The following is a 17250-nucleotide window of genomic DNA, read 5'->3' as shown; positions in this document are numbered from 1 at the left end:
AACAGCACATGTTGATGGCAAAATTCATTCATGTGTGTCACATTTATAATTTAGTCCACCTTGGATTCATAGTTTTAGTGGAGGAGGCAGGAGGGAAGAATTAAAAAAAAAATAACCATGATAAATATCTACAGGCAACCATGAAGAAGCAAGGATACTCAGTGAATCCAGTGAACAGTTTTGTCCAGAGTTTTTTACTCTACAAAACTGAAAGAAATATTCACAGGATGTGGTCTGAACTTCAAGACACTGTTGCTCAGCAAGTGCTGTGCATGTTTTTGCAACAAAAAGCCAATTACTTGCCCACAAAGCAATGATTTAAATTTAAAAGAGACTTGAGGGAATGAGAATAAAGCACACAAAAGTATACAGACCATCATTCCCAACATGGTAAATTCAAAATTTACATACACTTACTTTCTTTTAACCAAAGCAAAAACCATCTATAAATTCCAAAGTGACCAACAGAAGGAGGTGTTTTGCAAAGGAGCACTACTGAGAGAAAGTCTCAGTTGTTCATTTTGGCCGAATATTAAGGTTAAAAAAACATTTAGAAAAATCTTCAATTAATATCAACCTGCAACTCAAACCATAAATAGATACACTGAATAGATTTATAAAAATGTATATTTATATACACAACAGTGCCACTGATCTAGATGTATCTTTCACATGTCCTACTATTATTAAAATGTAGTGAAGATACTCTAGGAAGCTTGAACTGCATTTTGTGTATCAGAAAGCTGCCACTTAACAGCCATAATGCCCATAACTTAGAGCAGAACGCAACCTATTTCCAATCTTGACAGTAAAGGTGAATTTTCCTAAATCAAGTCCATGAAATAAATTTTCTAATAGCCTTCAGATGCTTGGATATAAAGCAAGGCTAGTAATTGCTATGAATAAAACCAATCACTACACTGCACCCAAATTTCTCATCTAAATTCCTCTTCTACAGCCCCTCTACGAACATGATTAACTTAGAGCCACCCACACCATGCACCTCAGAATCTTGATAAGAAGAAACAGAAACAGGTTTTTTTTCATTAAAAAGAATTCTTCCATGATGCTGTCTGCTGGTGCTCTCAAATCAACATTACCAAGGTCTTAGAGAGACTTAAGAGAATGGACATAATCCAGAAGAAACCACAAGAAAGAATGAAACAAAAGTGTAACCGTCAATATACTTTTAAAAGTTACAACAGTTAGAAAAGCAATTAATTAAATGAGAGTAAAATTAAGTTACAAAGGACCTCAAAAAGAAACAAAACAACCAAAGATAAAACAACTCAACTGTTTAATGGACCGGTATAAAATAGGTAATTACAACCAACAGCATAGAAAAATATTGGAAAAAAATTTGGAATAAATGCCAAGGAGGGGAAAAAAACCCTCTAGATTCCATAGCATTATTCATCTATTAAATCCAGACATGACATGTGCTTTGATGACAGTTGCAGTTGGTTAAAGAGTGAGAAAAGACTATTGTAACTCTTGTGAGTGTGTTGCAATCTGCAATGTTTACATGTTCCAAAAGGCAAAACCCAAATTTTGTTTCAAGCTTATGCTTACTGGACAACTGCATTAACACTATGATAGTAGCAAGTCCAACTTGAACACAAGTGTGTGAACTAATTTCCAAGTCTGTTTGAAAATAAATTCCTGCTACTCATGATGACATGGGCTAAAGTCCAAGTAAGATTGAGCTTGGTATTTCACACTAAAAATTTAAAAGAGACTTGAGGGACTTCAGCAAACCAGGCCAGACTGAACAGAATTAACACATAGGTCTAAGGTGCAGGGAGAAGAAGAACACCCACAGACACTCATCTGTAAACCTGAAGTACATTTCAGATACACTAAAGAACAAAAAGAAAACACAGAAAACATTTCTTTGTGTTACTACTTCTGATACTTCCTACAATTCAATAGCTACAGACCCCTCCTGTAGCCACTGATAGCTGGGAGACAGCTAATTCCAGAAACACTGGAATTAACTGTGCTTGAATAGGTAAGGCCTCTCTGTGGCTAACAGGACCACTACTCCTTCATGAAACACAAAATTTGGTGAATGAAGATAAACATCAAACTTCAAAAAAGAACAAAGGCTGAGGAGGAGGAAAGCTCACATGTATGTGAACATATGTCTATAGATTCTCATACCTATCCCAAACAAGGCTGAGATCAATCAAACTAACATACGTCACAATCAGGGAAGGCAGCTGGACTGCCAGAATAAATACAAAGGCAAACAATAACCCAGCTGGCTTGAACCAAGATACAAAAAGGCAAATCCAGAATTTGTCTCATCTCTCAGCAGACAAGCAAATCTTTAAATGGTAGTACCACTACCATTGGACAGCTAAAAATCTCAGGGACTGGAATTTAAACCAGAAAACAAACACCACAGCACCTCCTTTTTCAGCTCAAGAGCCATGAATGTATCATGCTTCCAACCCTGCTTTACAACAGATCTCTTAAAATCACCCAAAAAACTACAGCAGTTATGGCTTCTGCTACAGACTCTGCTTCATATGAACCTACTTTATTATTAAATGCTTGTTTTAAATAAATCTGTGCCTTCCACAACTGTGGAAGTAAAATATTTGCCCTCTCTTCTCTTTCAAGGACCTCTCATTTCTTACACAAGACTGAACAGCAATTAGAATGTTATGTAAGTTAATTTACTGAAGTTAATTTTTAACTTCATTTCTAATCATAGTGATTGAAGAAAAAGAACAAACAAGAGAAAAATTACATTCAGAAAGAACAAGGAAAATTGCTTAAAATATATACATATTTCATTCCTCTGTCTTAAAATGTCTGTTAAATTATTTGAGATCTGAAATAATTTATACAATATACTAGTTAGAAAGTAATCAGATGAAATTACAGCTTTTCGATATTTTTCTGTCTATGCACTTTTTAATACTTTAGCCTTCTAATGAGGAGATATTAAAGTGAATTCCCACCTACCTTACCAACATGGAATAAGCAACAAAATGCTTGGCCTTGGGCTTGTGTCTTTATAATAACAAAACCCTGCAATATTTTGAGCTATTAGTTGTAAATGTTCTTACTCCTTGAGAACTTGATGGAATTAAGACACTGAGCAGAAGCAAAATCCTCCATTGGTCATTTTTATCAACCATTGTTTTCTACCTGCATTATCAAGCAATTACATACTTCTCTCAGTGCTATAAAGAACACATACACTACTAGCCTTAAAAAACCAAACAAACAAAAAAAAACCCAATAAGTAAAACAAAAACCTCCACTGAACCAAAAAGAAATAGCTCACCCACCAAAAACTTGCATACTGTGCACAGGCCTAGATATCCAGGAGGAAAATATAATTATTTTTTTCCTATTCCTTCACTCATTGATAGACTCCTGGTTTCAACTTCCAGCTATGGCATATATAAAACAAAGAAAAAATAGGGGATGGGGAAAACAAACAGTAGTGAAAATGCTAACAGTGTTAGTCAGCAACTGGTAGTTAATACCATCCTCAATACAAAAAGCTCTTTTTAAGCTCTTAACTCAGGAAATAAAATAGGTTTGAAAAACATAATTACCACATTCTGTTTCACATGACTATGGTATTTTTATTCATTTGACATATGCTGTTTCCTGAATCAATTTAATGTATTTTGGCATTCCAGAACAAAACTGCTCTCAGTGTTTGGCACTTCATGTACAATGCAGCCAGGAAGCCACTCCTTAAGACTATGCAACCATCTGCAGCAGACACCAAAGGTTTTTGACAAGCAAGCTGCACTGCTGTAAATATGCAGTATTTCAATATAAAAGAAAAGTTCTCATCTATTAATCAGATTCTGCACATAATTGCCTGCAGATAAATTCAGGCGATCTGCAACATAAAACATGTCAGCACAGAAACCAAAAAGGGGAAAAAAATTTTTAAAAAAATACTCTTTCTTATCAGAAGGTTACTGATTATTTAAATGCTTACTAAATTGCATGGTCTACACATTAAAAAAATCCAGTCCCTGATGGTCTGCCTTACACACACTCTCCCTCAAAAATGTAATTCCCAGAATTCCTACCAAAAGCTAGGAAGGACCAAACAACAGAGGTCAGAATAACACAGCAGGCACAGAACAGTTGAGATACAAAGTAAGCAGATGTTGGGTACACAGGAGGGGAAAGAAGAACCACACTCAAAACCCTCTAGCTAGTAACTGCTTAGAAAAACAAATCCAGACAGGTTACATAATTCCATCTATGGTAACAGGAAGATAAATGGAAACATTTCATAGATCAGAGTTCAAAGGAAGTATGTGGAGATATGTATATTCATTTCCCACTTTGAATTTGGCAGATTTCAAAAAAATAGATCATACCAAAAACTACAAATAAACATGCAACACAACATCTGAAAAACTACACAGTGCACTTCCATTTTACTTTATAATTCCTCCTCCTTTAAAGAACACTTCTAAGTATTACCAAGCCAGTTTGGTTTTTGCTCTTACATGTTTATTATAAAATGGAGTACTAAAACCAGAAGGCTTTATTCATAATGCAGCTTTAAAAACAGTTTTACTTTAATACACCATACTCACTCCAGTAAGGAGTGGCTAAAATAAGAAGTAGCCACTGTTTTTAAAAAAAGCAAAGGTTCAAAAACTGAAACAGAAAAAAGTTGTATTTTCGAGATTCTAAGCATCCTGTCCCTCTAGTTTATACAATAATTATGCTACATATTATCTCAATATTATTCTCAGCAGTTTTAAGGATTACTGTCCTGGACATATAAAGGAACCCCTGAAGCTGCTTACCTCTGTCTGTTGTTTTTCTTTGCACTAATTTTAACTGATACATAGATCCCAAAGCATGTCAATTTGTTGTTTGTAACAGTGATGCAGAAGAATTACTCCTGTCTGCACTGTCTGGGGTCCTTCCTAACTACAACACTCTTCACATCTTCCATGTGGGTAAGCACCATTACTCTTGTCCTCTATTTACTCAGCTTTTCTCTCACAATGCATGTTTAATTTTTGCCAACTCAGTCTCGTTTCATTCCCAACACAGTGATGAAACATTTGAGTTAGTATTTTTGTACTAATTTTTTTTCCTTTACTTAGTGTTGTGTTCCTCTAAGTGAATGGATGATGATTAAAGGAGAGCTGTTATTTGTATTTTACTGTATCAGACACTTTGCAAATCACATAAGCAACAGACACAAAAAAAAAATAGCAGAAGGCTATTCTTGAATAGCCTCTGAAATATTTTTGCCTATTTAGATGGGGAAGAACAAGAGTGTACTGCTTACAATAAAACTTCTATGAATAACTTAGAATTTAGACAATTATATTTATGTACACTTTCTCTTAAAAGTGTTGTTTTCAACAGGGATAATAATTCACTATTGGAAGCCAAAAACAAGCTTTTCACCTCACAGGAGATTTAAGATGAACTAAATGTCTGCTTTCTCATCAAAATGCTAATTATAGCCTCAAAACTGAATTCGAAGTTGATTTAATAATAACCAAACTTAAAGTGCTACTTAACTTCTGACATCCTGTACTTTCCAGCATGAGAAGAAAACAGAGGTACAATACTACTTTGACACTACCTAGTGTAAAAAGCAGGACACTGTGAAGCTGATTTGCTATTAACATGTCACCCTCTTTTCTCAAAACAGGAAAAAGTGACTGAAGAGCACAATGCAGGAATTCCAGAAAATTTCATAGCTGTGACTTCAATTAATTTGAACAGTCCAATGCATATTTCAGACTTCTCAAAGATTAAAACCAAGTTAATACAAAACTGGGGGAAAGGAGTAACATTCTGATTTTGAGGGAAAGTTATTCCTCAGCAGATATTTCATGCTCTGAAGCTGAAATTTAAAATCTGGGAATTTAACACCTGTGGAAGGATGCATGAGCTACAAATCTAAACTGAGCAAACATATATTTAAATTCAGTAGAAATAAGCAGGGACTCACTCCACAGACAAGAGTTTTTGTAAGAGGTTAAGGAACAATTTGTTGGTTCTTCATTGGTTAGTTCATGTAATGGGAGAAGCAAAGTAAGAAAGAGAAAAATATTGATCAACAACATGTTTCTCTCCCACTCCGTAACACTTTCTTCTAACCTGCTCCATTGACAAGGCCATAATCTTTCCCTTGACACATCAGCACCTGCTGGTGCAAAACCAATTCAGTAACTGATATCGTGAAAGACTACAGGATATTTGAAATGCTGACAATACACGTCCAATAGATCCCACAACTTCCCACAGAAATGTTTGCCTGCTTAACTGTCTTTCTCATAAGAACAGCATTGCAAAACCACAGAATAATGCCAGGATCCTCAGCATTTCTTCTGCTTTATTTCAGTAAAGCAAAACAAAATAAATGCTCCCTGCAAAATTGATGAACTCACCCAGATAAATAAAAATGAAAGAGGAAATTAACCTCAAGTCTATTAAAATCAACTTTAAGTATATCTTGCTTTTCTAGTGCTTGTATTACTTATATTTTCATTTAGTTAGATGAAATACCTGGTACCGGACCAAAAACCTTAACATCTAAATCAACAGTAACACACTGGAAGAACAGGATTGTCTAATAGTCACAGAAAGCCCACACCCCCACAAAACATTCAGGAAAACAAAACTCTCCTAAAAACACAAGCAAGATGCACTATAGATAAACAGTATTATACTAAAATAGTAAAGCTCTGAAGGTTTTTTTCCCTCCATATCAAGGTTTCTGATCTTATCCATCACAATCAGAGACAGATGGATGGACAAATTCTGAGTTCCAACTGATTCTCCCTCCCTGTCACATTCCGAAAAGATTGTTAAACATTTATTTCCATCCTTTTTCACATCTTCTTACTTTAATATTTGTTACTTTGTTTTTAACAGTTTCCCAACACCCATATGTGAACCAACAACAGTGACCTGACAAATGTCACAAGTAAAAGTAGGCTTGTTCCAAACAGTTTTCTAGCACTGCACACTCAATTCCCTTTGCCTGTAACTCCTCCAAGAGGTCTAAAGAATTCATTAATTACTTGGAATAAATCACCCTGTATAAGTTGATTACAGCATAGCAGACATAGTATAAAGACCAAATAGGTATGAACCAGGAAGAAGGGAACTTTTGAATTTTCTCCCTCAGTGATTAATTTTATTGCCAATCCCCCAAAAATATAGACCAGTTCAGAAATTAAATAACCAACAGAGCTGCAGGGTTAGCACCACATATGATTTTGTGACCAGAAGTAACCCAAAATGAGTATGTTCTCCTAAAAGGAGCCAACTACCAACCTCACATTCCATGCCACCACAGACTAACATGCCACAGCAAGCTAACATACCAGCAACAGGAGACTAGTGAACATTATCTGTGTCTGCACGTTCACTGTTCCTCCTTCAAATAGACCCTCAAAGGCCAAAGCGGAACCTAAGTAAATTAAATATCTAAATATCATACTCAGTAGCATAAGCATGGAAAGCAAGCATTTACAAACCATTTAAGTCACAAATAATTTAGACGGCTATGCTGACACACTTTTCAGTCTAATTTTACTGAAAATACAGACCTCAGTCTTGTAAATACTACTGCAGCCAAGCTTTTTTTTTTTGTTTTATTGCACCATGAGCATGCAGAAGCACATACAGATTTTTAAGCAGCATCTTTCCAGTGACAAAAAAACCCTATAGTTCCCAATAATAAATGTTCTCTGACACCCAGTTTCAAATATAAAAATCCATGTTATCTTCAGGATTACCTGTAAGACAAAAGACCTGCAGTAACTTGATCAAATTGACAAATCGACTGATCTTCTAAATTATTATTTCTCCCCTCTGATAGAGTAATGCCAGGAAGACAACAGCCACATGGGGAAAAAGCAGTAGCTCTCAAACCTTAGCAGTCTATCAGAAGTCTTCTAGACAAGCCTGGAAACACCTTCTACCATTCAAACACTTACAGTGATATCTACAGTCATTCTAGATGACCAAACCTGTGAATGACATTCAATCATTTGGCACTGCATTTCAGATATTTCTGTAGATGCACTGATATAGCTCAATGCACTAATGTCCTCTCCTCTGCTTCTTTAAACTTGGAAGTTTTGGAAGACATGTACTGAAAAACAACAAGGAAGGCAAAGAATGCTGAAGAAATAATTTCTGCAAATGTACTAATCACATACCCCATAGAATGGGACAAAGGAATAACATGAAACTTCTCTTCCATAACTGTCATGAAAATGGAACCCCTTACACAGTTGCTACAGGAACTTCTCGTGCCAGCTTAGAGTTGAAAACAGGTGAGAAGACTCAAAAGACAGCAGTAAAACTCAAAGCACATTACTTCAAAAAAACAAGACCGTGCTTTTGCATCTATCTTTAACGCAAAACCAGAATTTCAAATACTCTGAATTTATTCATTTATTGGGATTGGAGCTTTCCCCAGTAAGGAGAATAGACCCCTGGCCACTTCGCAGGAAAATACCACCCATTCCAAATTAATACTTAAATGATAAATGTTTCACTTCAAGTATTTGTAACTTTTACTAATACTTCAAACCATCTCTGAGCTTTTTTCATTCCTAAAGCTGAAGAAGTAGCCTTTGATCACTACAAGCTCACAGCAAGACAATTATACCCTAACCTATACAAACCATCTTACCTAATAAGATTGAGCCTTATAAGACTCAGTTATCTTCTGACATTATCTTCTGACAACTACCAGGATCTCCACAGCAACCAAGATTGTTCAGAGGGCCCTCAGACTCTGCTTAACCATCACTGTTTGTTCCTACGCATAGTGATCGCTTAGTGTCAAGTATGTACAAATTCGTTCCAACAACAGAAAAAAAATGCATCTACTTTTTAACTTAAACTTTTAAACTTTTAACTTAAACTTTTTATGCTAGGCAGAACAGCTGCAATGCTGGTGCTCTCCAATGTAAGTACACTTCAGTTTGGTTTCATTTAAACCAAAGGTTTGTTCAGTTTTATTTCTCAATTATGAGAAGTTGCAATATATTTTTGAAGGTGGAATTGCAGCCTGGTGTTGAAATATCACACTTCTGAATCCCTTTTATGGAAAGTACAAAGAGTAATAACTCAAACACCTGTACTGCAATTCAAGCATCAGAGAAACATCAGAGAAACTAGTATCTTTTAAAAAGCTGACTTGATGATGTTCCTTTGGATCCACTGAAATTCAGGACTAGGTCCAATCTGGGTCACCAAAACTGTTACCAAAAATTGGTAAAAATAAGAAACTCCTTACCAGCAAAGTAGCATTAAGAAGCAGGCATTCTTTATGTGGCTGGATGCAGGAGAGGCTATCTCCTCCAAAATACCATGCATGCTGAGTACAGAAAAAGCTCCTGTTTATATACTATATTTTACATACATATTCATTGATTTCCTAGAATAAACACACATATGATAACCATTTCCACAAAAGCATTAACATATTTTCCCTCTGCTTTCCACATGTGTCTTTCTGTCCTGGGGGCCTCTTTGGTGGTCCCTGGTGGTCAGCAACCCCAAAGTCATAGCTGACTGCTTGGGAACTGGTAAAAGTTGGCACAACTGGGCTGGTGGCTTTCCAGTTCTTCCTAAAGAATATGCATTGTCTAGTTCCACAGGCCAGTGGTTTTTGAAGAATAAGCATTGTATTAGTCCTCCAGGTGCAAACAATTTTTCATCTGGCAACAATGAAGGCAAGCCAGCAGAAAACGCCTAATTATCCTGAGATTACTATAAAAGAAAAATACTATTGATTCCATACTAACAATTTTTTTCCATTTTAATTAGACAGAGATACATTAGGGAGATACATAAATCTCTGATAAATCAGCATCCTTATTTTGAAATCTTACATTTTAAAGATTTAACTCAACATCCAAACACTATTCTTAGTTTAATGTGAAATCTGTATTTCAGTGAAGTAACCATTTCACAACTAAAATAATGCTAAAAAAAGTCCCATTACCAACAGTTCAATACAGACTATTTACTACTCGAACTACCATCAACATTTTCATTCTGATATGAAAAGTGTCTTTGGACACATTGTTGCACCTACTCAAAAGCTGACAAGGTAAAACAGCAATGTTTATAAATCTTCATTTTCCAGATGATCTTCATTTAAATATCTATTTCAAATGTCACCGTGAACACTTGCATGCTCACATAGGAATACTGTCTACTATTTTTATGTCCATATGAGTAACTCTTCTGCCAACTTCACTAGTAACTCATTTGGAAAAGGTTAGATTTCTAATTCCTCTAAGTGGATTAAATGTCAGGCACTTCTTCAGCTGATCAGGTTATTCTGTAGGGAGAATCTGCTGAAGATATGACATATCAACTATTTGATCTTTACATAACATTTTCCCAAAAATATTTTCCTTTTTGCTTTGGAGCAGGAAGGACAAAAACAAAACAAGAATGCAGAGCAGACAGACAGTGATTCATTACAGCCCTACCGGAAAGCACAGCTGACTAATTTGCTCCCATCCCCTTCTATTTCTAGGACCTACTGCTAACATGTGAGGTATAATGTATGTTACACATGTGCAAGCCTTTCCTTAGCTTTGATCTTCCAAGCATGGCTCTTAATGACTGGGACTAAAGACTCTCAACAAATTCCACAGAGAACAAATCATAACACTGTTTTCTGAGACCACCAACTTAATACACTAATAAACTATCCTTAGTATTTTCTCCACAGAGCCCCCTTATCCACTCTATATGAACATGATGTGCAAATTCATACCCTACAGAGCTTTATATTTACACTAAGCATTATCTACTGTGCAGCTTATGCATAAGACAGACCTATTCATATTTTACTAATATAATAATCAACATAATGATAATCACATTCCATAGTATGCCATATACTGCAACTTCCAGCTCTTTGATTGCAAGCATACCTCCTTAAAATTAGTGATGTTTACTCAAGCTTAATTTAATTCATGAATAAGAACCAGTCAGGTCAAAAGAACGTTTCCCCAAGCCATCAACATACAGCTACAAAAGTGCTGTTTCAAGCACATGAGCTACCATGTGTAAGGTTAAATAATTTTGTTCATAACAAGAATATTAATGTCAGACTGATTTTTAGCTGTGATTGTTGATCTCAAGAAAGAACACATCCCTTCATGTTACTACCAACTACCAATGACATAATGGCATTCAATGATATAACCATGAGCCATAAGCAGTACTGAATTACACTTTCGTCATTAAAAAGGACCTTATCCATAGCTACCATGGTGACAAAACACTAGCGTAAAAAGTTGTGCCTCCACTACAAGGAACTATTCTTCTACATGGCATTGAAAAATATCAAGTGCATCATGAGAGACACAAAAGGCCTGAAAAGAAACAAAATTGCCTTGATTATGAACATACTGGTTTACAACTAAATTTGTCATGCACGGCTACAACTCCTCACCCTCCCCTCAAGAATCTCAAGTCATTATTGGGACTGAAACACTGCTCTGGAAAGGGATGGTTCTTTGTAAAAGGATTACTCTATTCAGACATTCTGCCAAGCATCAGCCACATAAGGAAAGCAAAGTTCACTGCCATTTATTTTGTCCAGATCTTTCTGATGCCTAAGAATAAACCTTCCTGCTGCCTGGAAAGGTAAGTCTGTAAACTGCAAGTCAAATAATTTATCTGTTATCCGCCACTGAACCTGCTGTAAGCATTTATATGTTAAGTATATCAAGCAGATCGAGTTGGATTATTTTTTCTTAAATCACTAAATTACTCCATGATGTTAAAGAACTACCCATCTAAGTGTTAAAAATTTTGCATGGAAATTACTTTGTCCAAGACTCCCAAATACCCATACATATCACACATTGGCAAGACTGAAGCATACATATCCTATCCGACCAACATGTTGCTTCTGAGTTTGACAAACAGGAACAAACATTCCAGAGCTACGGTTTCTACCTTGTTGTAAACATTCGCAATAAGAGAAACCCCTTGCCTTCACAAAAGAACTAACCTATAATTGTCTCTCTGATACATGAGAAATAAATGTGCATCTAGTTAGCTGGTGTAACAAGCACTAGAGGTACAAAACCTTACACTAAAACTTCACTTTTAATTTGCCCTTCAACAGCTTCAAAAAGGAGCTCTTTTAAAAGGAAAGTGGTCACCAAAACCAAACAAGGCTACATTAACAGCTTCAATTGCACACACTTGAAAGAAGTCAGATAACTAGCTATCTGCTTTGGTTTTGTTCTATATTTTATTTTAAATTAAGATTCTTAAGATGAACTTTGTCAGAATCAAAATGCAGGACAGACCTCTGCTATATAAAACAAGCAGTCCAACTCGTCGGTTTGAGAACAGAGAGGGTAAAGGGGAAGAAGATGGGTGACTGCAGCAGTCGAAGATGGAAAAACTGCGACATTTACAGATGACCAAGAGGGCATAATTTTATAAAGAAACTTAAGAGCAACCCTGAAGAAGCCCGGCCAGACACTAACTGATATTCCAGAAAACAAGGTAGACATAAGCACGAAGCCTCAAGAGCTTGCGATGAAATAAAATATATTACCTCCTTTACGACTTTCTCATTTCCCGATAAGTTAATTGTACTTGCAGGGTTACCAAACGTTTTGGAAGGGAGGGAGCTGAAGAAGCAGTTACGCAGTCAAGCAGTTTCAGCTCAGTGCCTTCTCGGACCGAACAAAGAAACTTCTGTGTCCGATGAGATTAAAAACTTTCGGTCTCACAGGCTCCTTCCCTGCCTCCATGAAACCAGCGCCTCGGTTCACACATTCAGGCGAGACGGGGAGAAATACAATGAGCAGCTAAACTGTGCAGGCCAAGGCGGAAAACAGAGACAAAATATAAAGGCCAAAAACAGGATATAAAACGAAGCCTGAACTCCTTGCTTTTTTCTCCACCCCCTTCCCAGAGGAAGGATTTTTCTGTTGTTTTTGTTGCTGCAGATCCCACGGCTTCCCTATTTACCTCAGCTGTCGGGGCGTCTAAACCAGATCCAGCAGGCAGGAGTTTCTTCCGACCCCAAGTTAAATCCAATCGAGTTTTCTTCTTCAGGGAGAAAGAGGGCAGAGAACGGGAAGAGGAGGAGAAGGAATGTTAGCAGCTTTCGCCGAAGACGAGGGAGTTCGTGCGCACGGGGAGAGGGCACCAGAGCAGCCGGGCTCCTCCCGGCCCCCGCCGAGGTCTGCCCCGCGGCCGGCCTCACGGCGCGCCGGCCCCGCCCGGCGGCGACACCGCAGCGCCCCCCGGCGCGACGGGCACCGTCGGTGCCACCCGCCTGCGCACCCGGGGTCGCGGCCGCCACCGCCGAGGGCTGAAGGGAAGCGGGATGGCCGCCTGCCTCACCTGCCCGCCGCCGCCCTCGCTCCCCGCCTCCTCTCGCACACTTCCCCCTTCTCCCGCGGCTTCAGCCTCCCGCCCCCCTCCCCGGCCTCGGCAGCGGGGGGCCAGGGGAGGCGGCGGAGCTATGGGAAGGGTGAATGGAACGTCCCGGGCAGACTCGTGGCGGGGGGAAGGGGAGGTGGCCGCGGGGGAAGCCGCCGCGCCCCTGCTGCTGCCGGCGCCGCGCACCGCTGGCCAGACGGGGGAGGCACTGCAGCGGCACGGGGGGCGGGGCGGGAGCAGAGCCCCGACCGAGACCTGGCGGAGGCGGAGGCGGTCGGGCGGGAGCCGGAGCAGGAGCAGGCAGGCGCGGCGGGCGCGCCCGCACTGGCTGTGCCGGGTGGGAGGAGAGACGGACGGACAGCGGCGGGCGGGGGGCCGAGCTGGAGGAAAGCCGTGAGGGACGGGCGAAGCGGCCAATGGGGCCCGGCGGGGGCGGGCTGTGCAGGAGCAGGGCGAAGCGGGGCGGGGGGCGCTGGCGCGGGGTTGGGGCAGGCGCGGGCCGGGGGAGGCGGGAGCGGCGGCGGGCGGCGGCTGTGTCTCGCCGGCGCGGAATGGCTCCTCCCGCTGCTGCCCGGCGTGGGGCCTGTCCTAGTTTGTCTCCTGCGGGGGAGCGTTAGTCGCACAGGCAAATTCAGTCCCGAATGACAGAAGTTTCCTCGTTAGCAGCTCAGCTTCGTAATCTAATGGTTGCACACCCTGTGTAGAAAGCGCTGAGGCGCCGGCTCACGCCATCAGGCGCTGGCCGTTGTGCCTTCGTGGCCATCCCGCCCCTGCTCCCGCACCTTGTGCTGCCCGACGCGGAGTTACCGAGGGTCTGAGGGAACGAACACACCCAAGGGAAAACTGACAGCCTCCACCCACGCTTTGGTGTTTGGGTATGCTACGTTAAACTTGGATGCAAACAACAACAATTAAAATAATGCCGCACATATTGTCACAATGTTTCACGTAAAACGTGGAACGCTGCTGTACTTTCTCTTCCAAGTATTTCAACACTGTCAGTACAATACAATGGTACTGAAAATGCTTGTTGACTGACAGAGTCATGTACAAATACGTGTTTGAAAAGCAGGCAGTGCATAGGTCACACAGCTTTGGTATCGGTTGGGTTTGCATTGCAGCAGTACAGTTGTGATCCAAACAGAAAAAGTGAGTTTCTGTTTAATTTTCTGGATTGTTTGAAATGGGTATTTGATAACCTATTGAGTATGCAATATGCCATTTTAACAGTCCTGGAGCCTGGAGTTCTGCTCAGCCATAGCACAGCGCATGAAGATGACAGCAGGGTGGAATTGTACATGCTGCTCACCTTATGCTCCTTAATTGTGCTCAGCAGAGACCAAATCTAAGGACAGAGAGGTAGTTCTGTTTTCACGCTAATTTAATCCCTGGCTACTCCACTGGGACTGCCACCAACTAAGGTGGAAGAGTGTTTTATGATGATAATCTGTTCACTGACAAATTGGCAAAATGCTAAGAAGTGTTATATGAGCTATTGAAGAGCAAGGGAAAATTGTATGTAGTGTTTCTATTGACCTGTCCCTGATTTTAACATACAACTAGATAAGAGAAGTCCTTTACACCCCTACCAGTCCTTGACAGTAACTCAAATTGATACTTCCTGTTCAGGATCATTCTGAACAGGATATATCCTGTTCATCTATTTTCTTATAGTGTTTTGCATGAAGAGTTTAATCTTTAGCAACAAAACATAAACATGATCACATTTTTATAAAAGTCCACTGTGTTTAACAATAGTGTTATTTTAAACTTCTTGCCTGTATATGGGAATTGTGTGTTCAAACATCCGGCTTGTATCCAGATACAAAAAATAAGCATGCATTTCTACTAGGACAATAATAATATTCACTTATTGTTATCTTGACTTTTCTCCATCTTCACAGAGCATACAGTCCTACTTTGGGAACTACACCTATGCCTAAATTTAAATAATGAAACTAAATCAAATGTAGTCATCAGAGTTTATAAAAAAAAAGAATTGTATGTGTATATATAGATATTTCCCGAAACATTAAATCACTTCTATTTCTTCTTGTTGGGAAAAGCGATTTTCTTCAAATGAGTCAGCTTTGGACTAAGGCCAAGCAAGAGAACTTTACCCCCACTGACAACAGATTTAGAATTTCTCCCTACAGTGCCCTGCATTTGTGCCCTACACTATGTCTGCAATAAAATTACTAATTTTTTTAATCTCTTGCAAATGATTGATCATTCATGTCATATACCACATAACATATCCTTATAAAAATTACTGTGACTAGCTCTCTGCAACTGATCCCCTCCATCATGAAAACTTCAAGGCTCTTTCTTATGTGAATTATCACAACTTTTTAATGTGAAAATATTTTTTGGGAATTGCCCAATGCATTTATTAATGCAGCAAAGTAAATGATTGGTGTGAGAATTTATAATAGCTGTTGCTCAGATGGTGAATCTCCCATAGTTGTTGACATTAGTTGCAATGTAAGATGCTGTTTCACTTACAATTTTAGCTATCAAAATAAAAGCCTACCCAAAGTCTGCTGAAACTACAGCTAGCTGGAGCATAACTAGTGAAGACGTTTTGCACAGACAAGATATAACTACCTATACAAATTAAGAAAATACCAGGAGTTATCCTAGGGATCTAAATGTGCTATAAATATCAAGACAGTATTTAGATTACAGCTCTAGCAGAGTCCCCAGCAATATTAATTCCCAGAGATGGTATCCCAGTTACCTAATAATTACAGATTAGGTGCACAAAGTACAAAATACAGAGTTACATAATGAGTCTTTCAAGTGAGACTATGCATCTGATCCCACTGAACATTTGAACAAATCCTTTATACACACTTTCATGCTGGACATCAAGCCCAAACTCCTCTCATTGTAATTACTACTTTTGTATTTGAACAGGAGCACTAGTAAATATTACAACAACACACAGCTAAATTGAAAGAACATTTGGTGAAACAGTCACCTTTATGTTTGTCTCTCAGGAGTTAAGTGGTCTGAATAATTACTACATAGTTTCTTCTGAGTGACGGGGTTTAATTGCTGCTTTTCCCTGTTCTTACTACTGTTGTTCATTATGATTGCATGTTTTCACTTTTCCAGGAAATAGATTGAAAGGCCTCTGGGGTAAGCACTTCTGCTTATTAAATGCTCAGGTACTGACTTGAATGGTGGATTTCAAATTGATTTAAAGTGGAACTTCTGGGCATGATTGCAATACAAATATTAAATAATAATTAGTGGAAGTAATAATGACCTGAAAGACACAAAAAGGCAATAAGTAACAAGTATATATTGAAGTTTATTTTAAGTATCCCATAATTTAAATTTGCCAAAATATCTTACTGTAGCATTTTCTGAATTTATGTGGTTCACAGCTGGATGACACTACATTTATGCTGGTGAAATGAACACAAAACTGGTATAATTCAGTGGCAATTAAGTCTTAGAAGTGTGTTGCTATAGCTTTTAAATGCATAATGCATATCTGCCATATTTGAAGAGAAACTAAGTAAACAACTTCAGTTCAATCTAACTTCAGTACAATCCCAATTTTACACTGGCTCAATGCACCATACAAATAAGTTTTCTCTGTATTTGGTTGCTTCGTTTCTCAAACAGTAAAATCAAAGTGATGAATTATTATGCAAGTACCAATAGTGGTAACACCCCAACCTATCTTTTATATTCAGTGTTCTAGACATGGTTAGGAATGTTTTAGAATTATTTTTAACCATTATATTGTGACTTTTTGCTTGTATTTATCTTCCTTTGTTTGCATGGGAGAGTTGGTGAATTCTGAGGAACACT

The 17250-nt window shown here is 38.7% G+C and overlaps 1 protein-coding gene across 7 annotated transcripts in view; it reads right to left on the bottom strand.

Annotated features, from left to right (window-relative positions):
- Window positions 1-13980, bottom strand: part of ERBIN (erbb2 interacting protein) — a 115491-nt gene extending 101511 nt beyond the window's left edge. For 2 of the 7 annotated variants that reach the window (XM_041414736.1, XM_041414734.1), the window contains exons 1-2: window positions 13384-13965; window positions 13006-13086 (exon numbers count right to left, since the gene is read on the bottom strand). The gene's annotated coding sequence lies outside the window, so the exon portion shown is untranslated. Of the gene's footprint in view, window positions 1-13005; window positions 13253-13383 lie in introns of those variants that run through there. The other 5 variants (XM_041414735.1, XM_041414733.1, XM_041414738.1 and 2 more) reach the window with 5 other exon arrangements.
- Between the last annotated feature and the right edge of the window lie 3270 nt (window positions 13981-17250).

The sequence above is a fragment of the Onychostruthus taczanowskii genome, unplaced genomic scaffold (genome assembly GCF_017590055.1).
Source record: "Onychostruthus taczanowskii isolate IOZ18803 unplaced genomic scaffold, ASM1759005v1 scaffold46, whole genome shotgun sequence".
Classification (NCBI taxonomy): Eukaryota; Metazoa; Chordata; class Aves; order Passeriformes; family Passeridae; genus Onychostruthus; species Onychostruthus taczanowskii.
This window is presented reverse-complemented; position numbering and strand designations above follow the sequence as displayed.